This window comes from Arachis hypogaea, chromosome 6 (assembly GCF_003086295.3).
Source record: "Arachis hypogaea cultivar Tifrunner chromosome 6, arahy.Tifrunner.gnm2.J5K5, whole genome shotgun sequence".
NCBI classification, from domain to species: Eukaryota; Viridiplantae; Streptophyta; class Magnoliopsida; order Fabales; family Fabaceae; genus Arachis; species Arachis hypogaea.
The window spans coordinates 100,841,279-100,859,227 of NC_092041.1; the positions used below are offsets into that span (position 1 = coordinate 100,841,279).

The 17,949-nt window shown below is 38.0% G+C and overlaps 1 non-coding gene across 1 annotated transcript; it reads left to right on the forward strand.

The window, feature by feature from the left end:
* The first annotated feature begins 3,384 nt into the window (after positions 1–3,384).
* On the forward strand, positions 3,385–3,488 carry LOC112700298 (small nucleolar RNA R71). The gene has a single exon (XR_003153208.1). It is a non-coding gene; the product is annotated as a small nucleolar RNA R71 (small nucleolar RNA).
* The last annotated feature ends 14,461 nt before the right edge of the window (positions 3,489–17,949 follow it).

The window sequence follows — 17,949 nt, forward strand, 5'->3', positions numbered from 1 at the left end:
GATTTAGCCGCTTAGGCCTGGATTTTATTTCCTTGGGCCCTCCTATCCATTGATGCTCAAAGCCTTGGATCCTTTTTACCCTTGCCTTTTGGTTTTAAGGGCTATTGGCTTTTTCTACTGCTCCTTCTTTTTCTTTCTATTTTTTTCGCCACTTTTTTTTTTCGCAAGCTTCCTTTTTCACTGCTTTTTCTTGCTTCAAGAATCAATTTCATGATTTTTCAGATCATCAATAACATTTCTCTTTGTTCATCATTCTTTCAAGAGCCAACAATTTTAACACTCATAAACAACAAGATAAAAAATATGCACTGTTCAAGCATTCATTTAGAAAACAAAAAGTATTGCCACCACATCAATATAATTAAATTAAATTCAAGGATAAATTCGAAATTTATGTACTTCTTGTTCTTTTTTTTTTAAAAAACATTTTTCATTTAAGAGAGGTGAATGATTAATGGATTTTATTCATAGCTTTAAGGCATGGTTACATACTAATGATCATGAAGTAGAGACACAAAACATAGATAAACACAACATTAAAAACCGAAAACAGAAAGAAATAAAGAACAAGGAATGAATCCACCTGAGTGAGGGTGGCGCCTTCTTGAAGGTCCAATGGTGCTTTTTGAGCTCCTTTATGTCTCTTCCTTGCTTCTGTTGAATGATTCCTAGTAATTTTGGTGTTTCTACCCTTAGTTGCTTCCAATATTTGTGTGGAGGATAACTTATTCCCTGAGGTATCTCAGGGATCTCTTGATTTGCAGCCACATGTTCTACCACTGAGCTATGACGGCTTATATTAGTCTTTCCATCTCCCATGACTTGGAGGTGGAAGCTTTTGTCTTCCCTTTGAGGTTTCTCTGGCCTTAGGTGCCATTAATGGTAATGGAAAAGCAAAAAAGCTATGCTTTTACCACACCAAACTTAAAATATTGCTCGCCCTCGAGCAAGAGAAGAAAGAAGAGAGGAAGAAGAAGAAGAAGAAAATGGAGGTGAGTGAGGGGAGATGGATTCGGCTATAAGGGTGGGATTGGGTGGGAAAGAGAAGTTGAATTGTAAAGGTAGGTGGGGTGTATGGGGAAGAGTGGATAGATGTAGGTGGTGAATGAAAAATAGAAGGAATGACCATGAATGGAAAGAGAGAGGGCGAGGTAGGTCGGGATCCTGTGGGGTCCACAGATCCTGAGGTGAAAAGAAATACCATTCCTTCACCATATAGGCATGTAAAATGCCTTCGTGCATCATTCTGGCGTTTAAACGCCCATTGGTGCACGTTCTGGGCGTTCAACGCCCATGTAATGCATGTTTCTGGCGTTGAACGCCAGTTTCATGCTTGTTACTGGCGTTCAGCGCCAGTTTGTCCTCTCTGGGCACATTCCTGGCGTTCAGCGCCAGGATGTTGCTTGTTTCTGGCGTTCAGCGCCAGAATGGAGCTCTGTTCTGGCGTTGAACGCCGGCCAGATGCACCTTACTGGCGTTGAACGCCAGCCCATGCGTCCTCCAGGGTGAAAAATTTTTTTCTTCTGTTTTTGACTCTGTTTTTAATTTTTTTTTTCCGTGACTCCTCATGATCATGTACCTAATAAAACACAAAATAACAATAAAATAAAAATTAGATAAATAAAATTGGGTTGCCTCCCAACAAGCGCTTCTTTAATGTCAATAGCTTGACAGTGGCTCTCATGGAGCCACAAGGTGATCAGGTCAATGTTAGTGTAGTCCCAACACCAAACTTAGAGTTTGGATATGGGGTCTTAACACCAAACTTAGAGTTTGGTTGTGGCCTCACAACACCAAACTTAGAGTTTGACTATGTGGGCTCTTCTTGACTCTGAACTGAGAGAAGCTCTTCATGCTTACTCTCTTCTGTCACAGAGGGATGGCCATGTGTCTTAAGCACAAGGTAGTCCCCATTCAATTGAAGGACTAACTCACCTCTGTTGACATCTATCACAGCTTCTGCTGTGGCTAGGAAAGGTCTTCCAAGGATGATGCAATCATCCTCTTCCTTCCTAGTGTCTAAGATTATGAAATCAGCAGGGATGTAAAGGCCTTCAACCTTTACTAGCACGTCCTCTACTATTCCATAAGCTTGTCTCAATGACTTATCTGCCAATTGCAATGAGAACAAGGCAGGTTGTACCTCAATGATTCCCAGCTTCTCCATTACAGAGAGTGGCATAAGATTTATCCCTGACCCCAGATCACATAGAGCTTTTTCAAAGCTCATGGTGCCAATGGTACAAGGTATTAAGAACTTGCCAGGATCTTGTTTCTTTTGAGGTAGAGTTTTCTGAATCCAAGCATCTAGTTCACTAATGAGCAAGGGAGGTTCACTTTCCCAAGTCTCATTACCAAACAACTTGGCATTCAGCTTCATGATAGCTCCTAAGTATTGAGCAACTTGCTCTCTAGTCACATCTTCATCCTCTTCAGAGGAAGAATAGTCTTCAGAGCTCATGAATGGCAGAAGGAGATTTAATGGAATCTCTATGGTCTCTAGATGAGCCTCAGAGTCCTCTGGATCCTTAATAGGAAACTCCTTCTTGCTTGAAGGACGTCCCAGGGGGTCTTCCTCACTAGGATTTTCGTCCTCCTCCTCCCTAGTGCATTCGGCCACTTTGATTAAATCAATGGCCTTGCACTCTCCTTTTGGATTCTCTTCTGTATTGCTTGGGAGAATACTGGGAGGAGTTTCAATGACTTTTTTACTCAGCTGGCCCACTTGTGCCTCCAGATTTCTAATGGAGGATCTTGTTTCATTCATGAAACTGAAAGTGGCCTTTGACAGATCAGAGACTATATTGGCTAAATTAGAAGTGTTTTGTTCTTGAATTCTCTGTCTGTTGCTGAGAAGATGATGGATATGGCTTACTATTGCTCAGCCTATTGCGTCCACCATTGTTAAAGCCTTGTTGAGGCTTTTGTTGATCCTTCCAGGAGAAATTTGGGTGATTTCTCCATGATGGGTTATAGGTGTTTCCATAAGGTTCACCCATGTAATTAACCTCTGCCATGGCAGGGTTCTCAGGATCATAAGCTTCTTCAGAAGCTACCTCTCTAGTACTGTTAGATGCATGTTGCAATCCATTCAGATTTTGAGAGATTATGTTGACCTGTTGAGTCAACATTTTGTTCTGAGCCAATATGGCATTCAGAGCATCAATTTCAAGAACTCCTTTCTTCTGAGGTATCCCATTATTCACGAAATTCCTCTCAGAGGTATACATGAACTGGTTGTTTGCAACCATGTCAATGAGTTCTTGAGCCTCTTCAGGCGTTTTCTTCAGATGAATAGATCCACCTGCAGAATGGTCCAATGACATTTTCGAAAATTCAGAGAGACCATAATAGAATATATCTAATAGGGTCCATTCTGAAAACATGTCAGATGGACATCTTTTGGTCAACTGCTTATATCTTTCCCAAGCTTCATAGAGGGATTCACCATCTTTTTGTTTGAAGGTTTGAACATCCACTCTCAGCTTGCTCAGCTTTTGAGGAGGAAAGAATTTATCCAAGAAGGCAGTGACCAGCTTATCCCAGGAGTCTAGGCTATCCTTAGGTTGTGAATCCAACCATATTCTAGCTCTGTCTCTTACAGCAAAAGGGAAAAGTATGAGTCTGTAGACTTCAGGATTAACTCCATTTGTCTTTACAGTCTCACAGATCTGCAAGAACTCAATTAAAAACTGATAAGGATCTTCAGATGGAAGTCCATAAAACTTACAGTTTTGTTGCATTAATGCAACTAGTTGAGGCTTAAGCTCAAAGTTATTGACTCCAATGGCAGGAATGGAGATGCTTCTTCCATCAAACTTGGACGTTGGCTTTGTGAAGTCACCAAGCATTCTCCTTGCATTATTATTATTATTTTCGGCTGCCATGTCCTTCTCTTGTTCGAAAATTTCTGAAAGGTTGTTTCTGGATTGTTGTAATTTAGCTTCTCTTAATTTTCTCTTCAGAGTCCTTTCAGGTTCTGGATCAACTTCAACAAGAGTGCCTTTTTCCCTGTTCCTGCTCATATGAAAGAGAAGAAAACAAGAAAATAAAGAGGAATCCTCTATGTCACAGTATAGAGACTCCTTTATGTTAGTAGAAGAAGAAAGGGGTTAGAAGAATGGAGATGGGGATTCGGATTTTTGGATGAAGAGAGGTGAAGAGAAGTGTTAGTAATTAAATAATTAAATAGAAGAAGAAAAGAGAAGGGAGATTTCGAAAATAATTTTTGAAAAAGGGGTTAGTATTTTCGAAAAATCAAAGACAAAATATAATTAAAATTAAAATTTAAAACAAAAAGAATTTTTGAAAAAGAGAGGGAGAATTTTCGAAAATTAGAGAGGGATAGGTAGTTAGTTGGTTTTGAAAAAGATAAGAAATAAACAAAAAGTTAGTTAGTTGATTGAAAAAGATTTGAAATCAAATTTTGAAAAAGATAAGAAGATAAGAAGTTAGATAAGATATTTTGAAATCGAATTTTGAAAAAGATAAAATTTTTGAAAAAGATAAGATAAAAGATAAAAAGATAAGATAAAAATTTTAATAAAAAGATATTTTGAAAAAGATTTAATTTTTAAAAAGACTTAACTAACAAGAAACTACAAGATAAGATTCTAGAATTTAAAGATTGAACCTTTCTTAACAAGAAAGTAACAAACTTCAAATTTTTGAACCAATCACATTAATTGTTAGCATATTTTCGAAAATTTGATATAAAGATAAGAAAAAGATTTTTGAAAATATTTTGAAAAATAATTTTGAAATTTTCGAAAATGATAAAAAAATGAAAAAGATATGATTTTTGAAAAAGATTTTGAAAAGATAAGATTTTTAAAATTGAAATTTTGTCTTGACTTGTAAGAAACAACTAATTTTGAAAATTTTTGACCAAGTCAATCCCAAAATTTCGAAATTTTGGAGGGAAATAAGGAAAAGATATTTTTTTGATTTTTGATATTTTTTAAAGAAAAACACAAAAATGACCCAAAACATGAAAATTTTGGATCAAGACACAAGATGCATGCAAGAATGCTATGAATGTCAAGATGAACACCAAGAACACTTTGAAGATCATGATGAACATCAAGAACATAATTTTGAAAAATTTTTGATGCAAAGAAAACATGCAAGACACCAAACTTAGAAATTTTTAATGCATGGAAAATATGAATGCAAAAGTGCACAAGAAAAACAAGGAAAGACACAAAATAAGAAAACATCAAGATCAAACAAGAGGACTTATCAAGAACAACTTGAAGATCATGAAGAACACTATGAATGCATGAGATTTTCGAAAAAAATGCAAGAAAAATTTTAAAAGCATGCAATTGACACCAAACTTAAAAATTGACTCAAGACTCAAACAAGAAACGCAAAATATTTTTTGATTTTTATGATTTTCTAATTTTTTTGGATTTTTATTGTTTTTTTTTTCGAAAATATTTTTGGAAAAACAAAAAATAAAAGAAAAAATTTTTGAAAAAGATTTTTGAAAAGAAAATTACCTAATCTGAGCAACAAGATGAACCGTCAGTTGTCCATACTCGAACAATCCCCGGCAACGGCGCCAAAAACTTGGTGGACGAAATTGTGATAAAAGAGTTTCAGGCACTGTTAGAGAAGCTCACAACTCCGTTCAACTAACCAGCAAGTGTACTGGGTCGTCCAAGTAATAAACCTTACGTGAGTAAGGGTCGATCCCACAGAGATTGTTGGTATGAAGCAAGCTATGGTCATCTTGTAGATCTCAGTTAGTGAGTGGAATCATAGAGTCAAATGGAATCAAATTGGATAAATAAAATAAATTAAAGGGATAGAATACTTATGTAGATTCATTGGTGGGAATTTCAGATAAGCATATGGAGATACTGTATGGCTCAAGGACGCCTGCTTTCCCACTTCTTCAACTCAATCCTTCTTACTCCTTTCCATGGCAAGCTTTGTATAGGGGTTCACCATCAGCGGTGGCTACTTTCAATCCTCTCGGGAAAATGATCCTATGCGGCTGTCACTCGCACGGCTAATCGTCTGGAGGCATCACCCATGGTTGATGGCTACATCCCATCCTCGCAGTGAAAACTACGCTCACGCACTCTGTCACAGCACGGCTAATCACTGGTTGGTTCCTGCGCCTACTGGAATAGAATCCCTTGATTCTTTTGCGTCTGTCACTAACGCTCAGCACTTGCAAGTCTGAAGCACGTCACAGTCATTCATTACCGGAATCCTACTCGGAATACCACAGACAAGGTGAGACTTTCCGGATTCCCAGGATCCTACTCGGAATACCACAGACAAGGTGAGACTTTCCGGATCCTCATAAATGCCGCCATCTATCTAGCTTATACCACGAAGATTCTGTTGGGGAATCTAAGAGATACGCATTCAAGCTCGGTTGCATGTAGAACGGAAGTGGTTGTCAATCACGTGCGTTCATAAGTGAGAATGATAATGATCGTCACTTTCATCATTACACTCATCATGTTCTTGGGTACGAATGAATATCTTGGAATAAGAATATGAGAGATTTGAATAAAAGAGAATAGAATTGCATTAATACTTGAGGTACAGCAGAGCTCCACACCCTTAATCTATGGTGTGCAGAAACTCCACCGTTGAAAATACATAAGTGAAAGAGGTTCAGGCATGGCCGAATGGCCAGCCCTCTCCATGATCAAGTGACCGAATGATCAAAGACTTAAAGTGGTCAAAAGATATCTAATACAATAGATAAATGTTCTATTTATAATAAACTAGCTCCTAGGGTTTACATGAGTAAGTAATTGATGCATAAATTCACTTCCGGGGCCCACTTGGTGTATGTTTGGGCTGAGCTTGATCAATCCACGAGCTGAGGCTTCTCTTGGAGTTGAACTCCGAGTTATGACGTGTTTTGGGCGTTCAACTCCGGATCATGACGTTTTTCTGGCGTTTAACTCCAGACAGCAGCTTGTACTTGGCGTTCAACGCCAAGTTACGTCGTCAATCTCCGAATAAAGTATGGACTATTATATATTGCTGGAAAGATCTGGATGTCTACTTTCCAACGCCGTTGAGAGCGCGCCATTTGGAGTTCTGTAGCTCCAGAAAATCCATTTCGAGTGCAGGGAGGTCAGATTCCAACAGCATCAGCAGTCCTTGTGTCAGCCTTCTTCAGAGTTTTGCTCAAGTCCCTCAATTTCAGCCAGAATTTATCTGAAATCACAGAAAAACACACAAACTCATAGTAAAGTCCAGAAATGTGAATTTAACATAAAAACTAATGAAAACATCCCTAAAAGTAGCTCAAACTTACTAAAAACTATATAAAAACAATGCCAAAAAGCGTATAAATTATCCGCTCATCAGTTTGCTATCCCGAACTCTTCTTGTCTTTCTTGAATGTAGATTGATCCATAGACGAGGTAGAATTCTAGTAATTTGTTCCAATCCAAGACATAAACAAAGACAAGGATAAGGATAATATTTCCACAAAAGCCACAAGAGAGGGCTTTGAATTATAAAGGACTGGGTGCGCAAATAAAAAATAAATAAAAAAAGATATAGATATTGAAATTCAAACTTTTTTTTTACATGAAAACTTAGAAATTATATAATATTCTCTATTATATATGATATGATTTTATTGTAATATTGATTATATATTAATATTTTTGAATATGTGAAAATTTCAAATTATTGAATGAATATAGAAATTCTATTTCGAATATTTCAAAATTTTCTTATATATATAATATATATCAATGATTATATATATATAGATTAGAACTATTCTAATCATTATATATATAATCCACAAATCTCAATTGTATTTCTCAAATGGTATTTTTTTCTTCTTCTCCTATTCGATTGTATTTCCTTGGAAACTTAGGGAAGTGCTTTGTAAACATACGTATAAAAAGAACTTCCCCTTCTCCAACCATCATCTAGCACTATCATTTATCATCCACTATCATCTCTCTTATATTAGTTAGTTGTTAGTTGTTAGTAGTTAATTAGTTAGTTAGTTTAATTTTCTATTTTCATACTAAGTGTTGGATTATTAATCTTGTTTACTGTTTATTGCTGTTGATTATTGATAGGATACTATTTTGGCATCATTGCTGCTAATAGTCATTGTTGGATTTCATTGTTGAGGTTATACTTTGTTGCTTGATTCTTGCTTGGATGCTTTCATACTTCTTTATCCCTTATTGTTGTCTTAACCAACAAGTTTCCTTTAAAGCATCTCAAGCACACTAAAATGAGTGAAGTGCCTTCTCCTTTTGTGTAGTTGTGACACACTTAGTTCATTAATGTCACACACTTATTCACTCACTTCATTTTAGTGATTCATACCTCATTCCAACAATCCATGCTTCTTTGCTTTTGCATTTATTCGTCTTACTATCTTGTTGTCTATCTTTCAGAATGATTCACTGTAAGTGAAAAGGGAAGCAGAAGAAAGAACATGCAATAGTCGATTGATCTACCAGCTGAAGGTGGCAATCCAGAAAGTCGTCGTATCCCTTTACTCATCTTTGAATGCACGGAGGACAGTGCAAACTTTTAAGTGTAGGGAGGTCATCCGACCGATCGACGATTTTTAGGTGACAATGTCTAATCCTAACACTTTCGCATTTTATTTTTTTCTATTATATTTTTAGGTCTTTTAAAAATTTTAGTTGCATTTTTTTGGTTTGCATATATATAATAAGCTTACTCAAAATAATGAAATTTTTCGAGAAAACTCCTCTTATATAGGGCATTGACATTCCAATTGATTTGAGTAAAATTTTTCATGAAACTTGCTTGAATTATATATTGTAAAATATGTTTTGAGCTAAGAACACATAAACATGTGAGTTTTGAGCCTAATTGTATGGTTGCATCATATAACCACTATTTTCATTCTTGTGTGTATTATTCTCTTTCTATAATTGTAATCTTTGATATGTTTTATTTTTTGTGTCCATTATTTTGTGTATGAATGCATTTATATGATTGAGGCCTTCATTTCAAATAGCTCACTTACCCAAATGGCCTTACCCTTTTATCCACCTTTGTTAGCCAATTTTGAGCCTATTTTAACCCCTTTTGTTCTTAAATTTAGCACATTACTAGCCTTAAAGAGGAAAATAATAAATGTCCTTAATTTGGATCTTTGATTAGCTTAGACTAGTGAAAATGTGTATCATTCAAGTGTGGAAAAGTTTGGAGACATTGGTTAAGATAAAAGTGTATTTTTGAATTTTCATTGAAGATCTTGGAAATTGGGTACATACTCATACATTAAATGTTTAAACCATGTCCATTGATGTTCTTGTATATATTTTAGTTTGAAAACAAATGAGAAAAAGAAAAGAAAAATAAAAAAGAGAAAAAGAAAAAGAGAAAGAGAAAAAAAAAGCAATAAAAAAGGGGACAAAATGCCCCCAAAGTAGAATAATAATAACAATACATATAGAATGTGAATTGAAGAGAATGCATGAATGTGTGAAAAAGTGAAGAATGGGTAGTTAGATTTGCTATGAATTGTGTAGCTTGTTGTATGTGTTAGGTGAGAGCTTAAGTTAATCAAAGATTCAAATTTCAAGCTCATTTAACCATATATATCCTTACCTTGACTCTAGTCCCATTACAACCTATGGATAAGTACCCATGATATTTGTATGCATACATTGAATAATTGTTGATTGTTAGATAAAAAATAAATCTTGGAAAGCATGATTAGAGGAGCATTGAGAGAATCAACCCTATACACTTGAGTGATTAGAGCGGATACATATCCGGTGATGGTTCGGTTGCTCAATTCCATATTTCCACCTATTATTATTTCTTATCTTGCAAGTTTGTAAATTCTTCTCAATAACTCAACTCAAATGTGAATTTGATTTGATTCTTATTGCCTTAGCCCTATGTTCATATATGTAGTCTTGGAAATCGATTTATTTTGATGGAGTAGTTGCATACATTTAGATAGATTGCATATAGATAGTTTGCATTAAATAAAAGTTCATACCTCATTTCTTGTCTTTCTTGGTTTAACATGAGGACATGCTATTGTTTAAGTGTGAGGAGATTGATTAATGATGAGCGGATATTTTGTACGCTTTTTGGGGGTAATTTCATGTAGATTTTAGTATGTTTTAGTTAGTTTTTAGTAAAATAATATTAGTTTTTAGGCAAAAATCATATTTCTGGACTTTACTATGAGTTTGTGTGTTTTTCTGTGATTTCAGGTATTTTCTGGCTGAAATTGAGGGAGCTGAGCAAAAATCTGACTTAGGCTGAAAAAGGACTGCTGATGCTGTTGGATCCTGACCTCCCTGCACTCGAAATGGATTTTCTGGAGCTACAGGAGTCCAATTGGCGCGCTCTCAACGGCGTTGGAAAGTAGACATCCAGGGCTTTCCAGCAATATATAATAGTCCATACTTTGAGCGAGGATAGACGACGTAACTTGGCGTTGAACGCCAAGTTCATGCTGCTGTCTGGAGTTAAACGCCAGAAAAACGTCATGATCCGGAGTTGAACGCCCAAAACACGTCATAACCTGAAGTTTGACGCCAAGAAAGGCCTTTGCACGTGGAAAGCTTTAGTCTCAGCCCCAGCACACACCAAGTGGGCCCCAGAAGTGGATTTCTGCACCAATTATCTTAGTGTAGTCATTTTCTGTAAACCTAGGTTACTAGCTTACTATTTAAACAACTTTTACAGACATATCTTGTACCTCATGACATTTTCAGATCTGAATTACATACTTTGTGACGGCATGAGTCTCTAAACTCCATTGTTGGGGGTGAGGAGCTCTGCAGCGTCTCGATGATTTAATACAATTCCTTTGTTTTCCATTCAAACACGCTTGTTCTTATCTAAGATGTTTATTTGCGCTTAACTATGGAGAAGGTGATGATCCGTGACACTCATCACCTTCCTCAACCCATGAACGTGTGCCTGACAACCACATCCGTTCTACACCAGATTGAATGAATATCTCTTAGATTCCCCAACAGAATCTTCGTGGTATAAGCCGGATTGATGGCAGCATTCATGAGAATCCGGAAAGTCTAAACCTTGTCTGTGGTATTCCGAGTAGGATTCCGGGATTGAATGACTGTGACGTGCTTCAAACTTTAACCTGCTGGGCGTTAGTGACAGACGCAAAAGAGTGATTCTATTCCAGTAGGAGCGGGAACCAACCGGTGATTAGTCGTACTGTGACAGAGTGCGTGCATAGTTTTCACTGCGAGGATGGGAAGTAGCCATTGACAACGGTGACACCCTACATAGAGCTTGCCATGGAAGGAACCTGCGTGTGAGAAGAAGATCTCAAGGAAGAGTTGAAATCAGAGGACAAAGCATCTCCAAAACTCCAACATATTTCCTAGTGCTGCAAATCAAAGTAACATTGTTCCCTCTTTTATCAATTCCAATAATTTCACTTTTAATCCAAATAATCCTATTAACATCCTGACTAAGATCAATAAAATAAATATTGATTGCTTCAAACCAATAATCTCTGTGGATTCGACCCTTACTCACGTAAGGTATTACTTGGACGACCCAGTACACTTGCTGGTCAGTTGAACGGAATTGTGCCCACTCATACCAAAAATCCTAAGTTCCACAATCCTACAATAAATATATTGATGCTATATTGATGTGATCACAATTTCGTCCACCAAGTTTTTGGCGCCGTTGCCGGGGATTATTGAGTTTGGACAATTGAAGGCTTATTTTATTTCTTAGATTAGGAATAATTTATTTTTGTTTTTATTTTTATTTTTATTGTTATAAAGTCATTAAATTTTGATAGGATAGTTTCTTTTCAAGAACATCTGCATCAAGTGTCATATTTATTCCCAATTGGCTAAAGCATTGGCTTATATTCTTGATAAGGGAGCACCAGTACTTTTGAAAATCTTTTTCAAAAATAATTTTTCTTGATTTAATTTTGTGCCAAACTCCAAGTTTGGTGTTTTATTGTTAATTTTTATAATTTTCGAAAATTTTATTAAAGTTTTCTAAAAATTTTAAGTTTGGTGTTCTTCCTTGTGTTCTTGGTGTTCTTGTGAATCTTCAAGGTGTTCTTGAGTTTTTCTTGTGTCTTGATCTTAAAATTTTTAAGTTTGGTGTTCCTTGGTGTTTTCCCTCCAAAAAAAATTTTTCGAAAATAAGGAGCATTAGATCTAAAAATTTTAAGTCTTGTGTCTTTTGTGTGTTTTTCTCTTTCATCATAAAATTCAAAATTCAAAAATTTTTATTTTTCTAACTAATTTTGAACAATTTTTTTCGAAAATCTTTTATAAAAATTCAATTTTTAATTTCAAAATATTTCCACTTTCTTTTATTTATTCCATTTTTATTTATTTCATTGCTACATTCCAAACTATAAATTCTCAACTTGTATTCCATTATGGAAGTAAGTATGAGTGAACAGTCCAAGAGGACTCTGGGGTCATATGCAAACCCCACTACTGCTTCATATGGGAGTAGTATCTGTATACCCTCCATTGGAGTGAGTAGCTTTGAGCTGAATCCTCAGCTCATTATCATGGTGCAGCAAAACTGCCAGTATTCTGGTCTTCCACATGAAGAACCTACAGAATTTCTAGCACAATTTCTGCAAATTGCTGATACAGTACATGATAAAGAAGTGGATCAGGATGTCTACAGATTACTACTGTTTCCATTTGCTGTAAAAGATCAAGCTAAGAGGTGGTTAAATAACCAGCCTAAGAACAGCATAAAAACATGGAAACAGCTGTCAGAAAAATTCCTGAATCACTATTTCCCTCCCAAACGGATGACACAGCTAAGGCTAAGCATCCAAGGCTTCAAACAAGGAGATAATGAATCCCTTTATGATGCATGGGAGAGATACAGAGAGATGCTAAGAAAATGCCCCTCTGAAATGTTTTCAGAATGGGTGCAATTAGACATCTTTTACTATGGGCTTACAGAAAAAGCTCAGATTTCTCTAGACCACTCAGCTGGTGGATCTATACACATGAGAAAAACAATTGAAGAAGCTCAAGAGCTTATTGATACAGTTGCCAGAAATCAGCATTTGTATCTAAACAGTGAATCTTCCATGAAAGAAGAAGCTAAAACAGTAACTGCAGAACTCAATCCGATGGATCAGGCTAATGAATTCAATCAGCAATTAGATTTTCTAACTCAGCAGCTAGCCGAATTCAAGGAAATATTACAGGAAACAAGAATGGCTAACAGGAACATGGAAGTACAATTAAAGCAGACAGAAAAGCAACTGTCAAAGCAAATAACAGAAGAATGCCAAGCAGTTCAATTAAGAAGTGGGAAAACATTAAATACCTCACTTCAAAGTAGCAAGAAGACAGGAAATGAACAAATGGCTACTAAAAATCCCTCTGAGGACAAGCAGAGCCCAGAAAGGGATAAAGCTGGCGCTGAACGCCCAAACCATGCTTATTCCTGGCGTTCAACGCCAGAAACAAGCATGGATCTGGCGTTGAACGCCCAAAAGGAGCATGGTTCTGGCGTTCAAACGCCAGTAACAAACAAGGAAGTGGCGTTTGACGCCACTCCAGCTCCCACCACTAGCATTCAAATGCCAGTGGGGAATCAGTCACATACAAGTGCTGACCTTTCTAAAAAGGCTTCCCAACCCACTTCTGTAGGTAATAAAACTGCAGCAACTAAGGTTGAGGAATACAAAGCCAAAATGCCTTATCCTCAAAAACTCCGCCAAGCGGAACAGGAAAAGCAATTTGCCCGCTTTGCAGACTATCTCAGGACTCTTGAAATAAAGATTCCGTTTGCAGAAGCACTTGAGCAAATACCCTCTTATGCTAAGTTCATGAAAGAGATCTTAAGTCATAAGAAGGATTGGAGGGAAACTGAAAAAGTTTACCTCACTGAAGAATGCAGTGCAGTCATTCTGAAAAGCTTACCTGAGAAGCTTAAAGATCCTGGGAGCTTTATGATACCATGCACATTAGAAGGTGTTTGTACCAAGCAAGCTTTATGTGATCTTGGGGCAAGTATCAACCTAATACCTGCATCTACTATCAGAAAGCTTGGTTTAGCTGAAGAAATTAAACCAACCAGGATATGTCTTCAACTTGCTGATGGCTCCATTAAATACCCATCAGGCGTGATTGAAGACATGATTGTCAAGGTTGGGCCATTTGCCTTTCCTACTGACTTTGTGGTACTGGAAATGGAAGAGCACAAGAGTGCAACTCTCATTCTAGGAAGACCTTTCCTAGCAACTGGCCGAACCCTCATTGATGTCCAAAAAGGGGAAGTAACCTTGAGAGTCAATGAGGAGGAGTTCAAGTTGAATGTTGTTAAAGCCATGCAACATCCAGACACCCCAAATGACTGCATGAGTGTTGATCTTATTGATTCTCTGGTAAGAGAGGTCAATATGGCTGAGAGTCTCGAATCAGAGCTAGAGGACATCTTTAAAGATGTTCAGCCTGATTTGGAGGAATCAGAAAAGATAATAGAACCTCTGAAAATCCCTCAAGAAGAGGAGAAACCTCCAAAACCCGAGCTCAAACCATTGCCACCATCCCTGAAATATGCATTTCTGGGAGAAGGTGAAACCTTTCTTGTAATTATAAGCTCTACCTTAGAGCCACAGGAAGAGGAAGCACTAATTCAAGTGCTAAGGACGCACAAGACAGCTCTTGGGTGGTCCATTAGTGATCTTAAGGGCATTAGCCCAGCCAGATGCATGCACAAAATCTTGTTGGAGGATGACGCCAAGCCAGTGGTTCAACCACAAAGGCGGCTGAACCCAGCTATGAAAGAAGTGGTGCAAAAAGAGGTCACTAAATTACTAGAGGCTGGGATTATTTATCCTATATCAGACAGCCCCTGGGTGAGCCCTGTTCAAGTTGTCCCTAAGAAGGGTGGCATGACAGTGGTTCATAATGAAAAAAATGAACTGGTTCCTACAAGGACAGTTACAGGGTGGCGTATGTGCATTGATTACAGAAGGCTCAATACAGCCACCAGAAAGGATCATTTTCCTTTACCATTCATAGACCAGATGCTAGAAAGACTAGCAGGTCATGAATACTACTGCTTCCTGGATGGATATTCAGGTTATAATCAAATTGCAGTAGATCCCCAGGATCAGGAGAAAACGGCCTTCACATGTCCATCTGGAGTATTTGCATACAGAAGGATGCCATTTGGCCTGTGCAATGCACCTGCAACTTTTCAAAGGTGCATGCTCTCTATTTTCTCTGATATGGTGGAAAAATTTCTGGAAGTCTTCATGGATGACTTTTCAGTATTTGGAGACTCATTCAGCTCCTGCCTTGACCATTTAGCACTTGTTCTGAAAAGATGCCAAGAGACTAACCTGGTTTTAAACTGGGAAAAATGTCACTTTATGGTGACTGAAGGAATTGTCCTTGGGCACAAAATTTCGAACAAGGGAATAGAGGTGGACCAAGCTAAGGTGGAAGTAATTGAAAAATTACCACCACCTGCTAATGTTAAGGCAATCAGAAGCTTTCTGGGACATGCAGGGTTCTATAGGAGGTTTATAAAGGATTTTTCAAAAATCGCCAAACCTCTGAGCAACCTGCTAGCTGCAGACACGCCATTCATCTTTAATGAAGAGTGTCTGCAGGCATTTGAAACTCTGAAGGCTAAATTGGTTACAGCACCAATCATCTCTGCACCAGACTGGACACTACCATTTGAACTAATGTGTGATGCCAGTGACCATGCCATTGGTGCAGTGTTGGGACAAAGGCATGACAAGCTTCTGCATGTCATTTACTATGCCAGCCGTGTGCTAAATGATGCACAGAAGAATTACACAACCACAGAAAAAGAGCTACTTGCAGTGGTTTACGCAATTGACAAATTTAGATCCTACTTAGTAGGATCAAAAGTGATTGTGTACACTGATCATGCTGCTCTTAAATATCTACTCACAAAGCAGGATTCAAAACCCAGACTCATCAGATGGGTGCTGCTTCTGCAAGAGTTTGATATAGAAATAAGAGACAGAAAAGGGACAGAAAATCAAGTAGCAGACCACCTGTCCCGAATAGAACCAGTGGAAGGGGCGTCCCCCCCTCTCACTGAAATTTCTGAAACCTTTCCGGATGAGCAATTACTAGCCGTCCAGGAAGTGCCATGGTTTGCAGACATTGCAAACTACAAGGCAGTGAGATTCATACCCAAAGAGTACAGTAAGGTGCAATCAAAGAAATTAATCACAGATGCAAAATACTATCTTTGGGATGAACCATATCTCTTTAAGAGATGTGCAGACGGAGTAATCCGTAGATGTGTGCCTAAAGAAGAAGCACAGAAGATCCTTTGGCATTGCCATGGATCACAGTATGGAGGACATTTTGGAAGTGAACGAACAGCCACAAGAGTCCTCCAGAGTGGCTTCTACTGGCCCACTCTCTACAAAGATTCCCGAGCATTTGTGCTTAACTGTGATAGTTGCCAGAGATCAGGCAACCTGCCTCACAGTTATGCTATGCCTCAACAAGGAATCTTGGAAATTGAGTTGTTTGATGTATGGGGTATTGACTTCATGGGACCTTTCCCACCATCATACTCAAACACCTATATTCTGGTGGCAGTGGATTATGTATCCAAATGGGTGGAGGCGATTGCAACACCCACTAATGACACTAAAACAGTGTTAAAATTCCTCCAGAAACATATCTTCAGCAGATTTGGTATCCCTAGAGTGTTAATCAGTGATGGGGGTACTCATTTCTGTAATAAGCAGCTCTACTCTGCTCTAGTACGTTACGGAGTCAACCACAGGGTGGCTACTCCATATCACCCACAAACTAATGGGCAGGCTGAAGTCTCAAATAGAGAACTTAAAAGAATCCTGGAACGGACTGTAATTAACCGTAGAAAGGATTGGGCAAGAAGCTTGGATGATGCTCTGTGGGCATACAGAACAGCATTCAAGACCCCTATAGGTACCTCTCCATACCAGCTTGTGTATGGAAAGGCATGTCACTTGCCAGTGGAACTGGAACACAAAGCCTATTGGGCAACCAGATTCCTGAACCTTGATGCCAAGTTAGCTGGAGAAAAACGATTACTACAGTTAAATGAGCTAGAGGAATTTAGACTCAATGCTTTCGAAAATGCAAAAATTTACAAAAAGAAAGCAAAAAGATGGCATGATAAGAAATTGTCATCCAGAGTCTTTGAGCCAGGACAGAAAGTTCTGCTATTTAATTCAAGGCTCAAATTATTCCCTGGGAAATTAAAATCCCGGTGGAGAGGTCCATATGTAATCACAAGTGTATCACCATATGGATACATAGAACTTCAGGATAGTGACTCTAACAAAAAGTTCATTGTCAATGGACAAAGAGTTAAACACTATCTTGAAGATAATTTCGAGCAAGAATGCTCAAGACTGAGATTACATTGAATATCAGTGTCAGTCCAGCTAATGACATTAAAGAAGCGCTTGCTGGGAGGCAACCCAGCCATTTACAAAGTTTATTTACTGATTAAATAAATTTTCTTTTCTTTACAGGTTTGAGTCCAAGTATCTTCAAAGGTGAATTAGTAATTGATTGAAGTCCCAAGAGTTACAGAGAAATTTGGAAGCTCAGTGGCATGAAAAAGCCAGTAAGAAATACTTTGGGCGTTAAACGCCCAAAAGAAGCACCCACTGGGCGTTCAACGCCAGTAAGGGTAGCCTTCTGGGTGTTAAACGCCAAGAAGAAGCATCTTCTGGGCGTTAAACGCCAGAAAGATGCACCTTCTGGGCGTTTAACGCCAATCTGCTAGCATTCTGGGCGTTTAGAAAAACGCCCAGTAAAGAAGGACCTCCTGGCGTTCAACGCCAGGAAGAAGCATCACATGGGCGTTGAACGCCCAGGAGAAGCAACATTTGGGCGTTAAACGCCTAAACCATGCACCATGTGGGCGTTTAACGCCAGGATGGTGGGAGGAGGTACAATT